Source organism: Meriones unguiculatus, chromosome 15 (assembly GCF_030254825.1).
Source record: "Meriones unguiculatus strain TT.TT164.6M chromosome 15, Bangor_MerUng_6.1, whole genome shotgun sequence".
NCBI classification, from domain to species: domain Eukaryota; kingdom Metazoa; phylum Chordata; class Mammalia; order Rodentia; family Muridae; genus Meriones; species Meriones unguiculatus.
The window spans coordinates 40,802,080-40,806,048 of NC_083362.1; the positions used below are offsets into that span (position 1 = coordinate 40,802,080).

The 3,969-nt window shown below is 40.9% G+C and overlaps 1 pseudogene; it reads right to left on the reverse strand.

Moving 5' to 3' along the window:
* Nucleotides 1–3,177: 3,177 nt before the first annotated feature.
* Nucleotides 3,178–3,741, reverse strand: LOC132647973 (TCF3 fusion partner homolog; annotated as a pseudogene).
* Between the last annotated feature and the right edge of the window lie 228 nt (nucleotides 3,742–3,969).

Genomic DNA, 3,969 nt, shown 5'->3' on the forward strand with positions numbered 1-3,969 from the left:
ACCTATGAACATAACTGACCAAGTGTCTTTGTGATAGGATAGAGTGTCCTTTGGGCCTATGCCAAAGAATGGAATAGCTGGGTCTTGAGATAGACCAATCCTAATTTTTCTGTAGAACCGCCATGTTAATTTCCATACTGGCTATCCAAGTTTGCACTTACACAACCAATGAAGAAACGTTACACTTGCTCCACATCCTTGTCAGCATGAGCTGTCACTTGATTTTTGATCTTAGTCATTCTAACAGGGGTAAGGTCCTTGAACATATTTATTATAGCTATTTTGAAGTCCTTGTCTTGTGCTTCAGCTCTTTTGTATTTCTTGTGGGTGTGTTGTAGTGGGTCACTGGTGTGGGAACATATTGTCTTGGGTGTTAATGATTGTGATTTGCACTGGTGTGTATGCATCTGTGTTTGGGACAATTGTAATTCTAGCTGTAGCTACCTGACCTTGTCTTTGTTTCAGTGGGTGTCACAGTCTTTGGTTTCTGTTGGCTTCTCTGGTCTTAGGGCAGTACAGCAGCTGTGGGATGCCTAGTAGGAAGTGCATCTGAGTTCCTGCCAGCTGTGACTACTTGAGGTCTCAGGTAGAATGTATTTGTAGGTATTGGGTGTTGGAATGGGAGTGGGCTAGAAGTGGGGAAGCTGAGAGGGTCCACAGGAAGGAGGAAAGCTGGGTTTGCTGAGAGGTTTGTTAAAGTCCCCAGGAAATAAAAACAGAGAGGGGGACAGGTCCCTGTAAGTGGTCTGCAGCAGGCTTGGGGGTGAGACTCCTTTCTTAACCTTCTCCACTGTGACCCCTCAATGCTTCATTCTTTCCTCACAGTGCTGAGTTATGACCCCTCAAGTCAGTATGTTACCATAATACTCATCTGCAGCATCACAGTACTTCAGTGAGCCATCACACTGCTCTGCCATTGTAATATTGTAACTACCAGGAACCATTCTGCCATCAAAGTTCTTCATTGTGACACTCAGCATTCCATTAGGATTCACAAATCCTGCAAGCCACCATCATAGTACCACATTGTTTCATTGCGATGTTTTATTGTGTCGTCACGTAGTTTGTTGGGAGACCACAGTGACCCACTATAACACACAAATGCTTCATTGTGCCATCACTGTACTCCAACGTACATCCCGATGCTGTATCGTATTATCAAATAGTGAATTGTGAGAACGCAGCCATGAATTACAACGTTACACTGTTAAACTTTAAAGTTACATGGTTCTATTTTGCCATTGTAATGTTGTATCAGTCCTTCACAATGCTGCATTTTCCTCACAATGAAGAATTGTGCCACCACAATGTGGCACTGCTTTATTAGAGTGTTTTATTGTGCCACTACAATAGTACTTTGTGCCATCATAATGTTCTACTATAACATCATAATTGTGTTACCCTACCACAGTGCTGCACTGTTTGATCACAATGATTTATTGAGCCACCACAAGAGTATATTGTGACATCACAGTGTTCCATTGTTCCATCACAATGCTGAATTGTTACTTCATAGTTCTCCATTGTGCCATCACAGACTTCACTATGCTGCATTGTAACATCACAATGCTGCACTGTGACACCACAGTGTTGTATTGTGCTATCACAATCTTATATTTTTCTAAAACAATTCTCAGTTATTCCATCACCGTGTTCAATTGAGTCATCACAATAGTTCACCGTGTTGTCACAATGCGAAACTGTTGCATCAGAATGCTTCACTGAGTCATAATAATGCTTTGTGTCATCACAATTTTCAATTTCACCATCATAGGCTGCATTGTAATGTCATTATGTTCTACTATGACATCAAAATGCCACCCGGTGTAACTACAATGCTCCATTTTCCCATCCTAATAGTGCCTTGTGACATTACAATGCTTTTTTATTTCCTTACAATGCTTTCTTACAGCTTTCTTACAGTGCCATATTGTAATGTGACAATCTTGAATTTTGTCCTCACAGTGTTCATTATTCCATAATTTATATAACACAATATACATTGTGATATCACATTGATGAATTGTGAGTTCTTTTGTGTCAGCACAATGTTTTACTGTGACATTACAATGTTTTAATATAATAATATTAGCCTGAGCCATCTCGAGGCTCCATTTGACCACCAAAAGCTATGTTTTGGCAATACAGTGCCACACTGTGACCTCACATGGGTCCTTTGTGCCATTACAGTGTTCCATTATGGCGTCACCTTGTCCATCCTTCCACTATAATGGTGAGTTATGACATCACCATATGACATTATGCCATCATGATGCTGAATTGTGACATCATAATGCTATATTGTGTCCTTAGAAGGCCCTTGTACATCACAATACCCTGATATGTGATCAGAGTGCTTCATTGTGCTGTCAAAATAGTAGATTATAACAATGCTTCATTTTGCCACCAAATGCTTTATTGTCACCACAATGCTGCATCATGGTGCCATCATGATGATGATACATTGTGTCATAAAAATGCTGAACTGTGATATCATAGGGCTCTATTGTGCCACAAAATGTTTCATTTTAGCGCATACACACACACACAGGCATACACTGCCATTACAATGCTATATTGTGTCAACATAATGCTCCATTGTACCATCACACTACTGAATTGTGACATCAAAATAGGACATTATTTCTTCATAATGGCTTATTGTGACATCCATATCTTGAATTTTGCCTCACAGTACTCTATTGTTTCATTGAAGTGTTTCATTGTTTCATTACAATAGTATATTGCCTTATCACAGTGCTGTCCTATGATATCAGAATGCTTCATTGTGTAACAATAACTGATATTTTACTAATATCACAATGTTCTATCCTGTATATAACAGGATATACTGTTGTATCACAATGATGAACTATAACTTCACAATGCTGCATTGACATAACAATGCTCCATTTTGACATCAGCTATACATTGTAGCATCATGATGTACCATTGTCTCATCACAGTGCTCTATTGTGCTATGACAGTGCTCTAGTGTCACATAATGCAGTATTGCATCATGATAATCTATGGTACCATCCAGCACTCTATTGTGCCCCAAATGCTGAACTAGGTCATCACTGCTTCATTGTGCCAAAATAATTTTGAACTATCAAAACAATGCTCTATTTTACCATAATCAGGTACAAGGGAAGTCTGCTTATTGAGGAAAGAGGGTTAGTCAAAGGGTGGGCTGACTAGGGCAGGGTAAGATAGTAGTTTGAGAAAGCCAACTTGAATCCAAGGCCTCATCTACCTCAAAGCAAAAGTCTTCCTCATTCATAATCATGCCTTGGCCCCAGCCCCAAGTTTCCATTGCACTGGGACCAGTGCTGGTGTCAACAAAGCCCCAACCTGTGGGTCCAGCTGCCTCTTTTGTCTACTGAGTCTTTTGCTAGGGGCTGGGCTGCTGGGGTCTAGGGCTTCAGGCAGGTGCCTTTTGGACAGGGAAAGTCCCTCTTTCTTTGGAGGCTCATTCTTAGTATTGATTTTCAGCATGTCTCATTGATTTAGTTCTTGTTGGCAACACCTGTGACCCCAGGCTGCCTCTTTCTCTTCATCGTCCTCTTGAAGTCCTGAACCAGTGAGAGCACTAAACCACAAGCTTTACTTCTGTCTGTAGCTCACTTTTCAGGATGTGAACACCAAACGGGGCAGGCAGAGCCAGCTCTGAGCCTGTGAGCACTGAGAACTCTTCAAAGCCCATGGATGCCATGTTCTTTCTCTCTGATCCAGCTCCATTTCAGGAGACACTAGAAGCCTAAGATAGGTCAATGAGCACCATTTGGATGTCACAGAGATACAATGTGCCATTGCAGTTTTTATATGCTAATCTGTGAGGTTGAAATGTTGCTATTTCATCACAAGGCTGCATTGTGTCATCACAAGGTTCCCTTTCACCATCACAATCTCTACTGTGACATCATGATGACCCTCTGTTTCATCAAAATTCTCCACTGAACTACTATA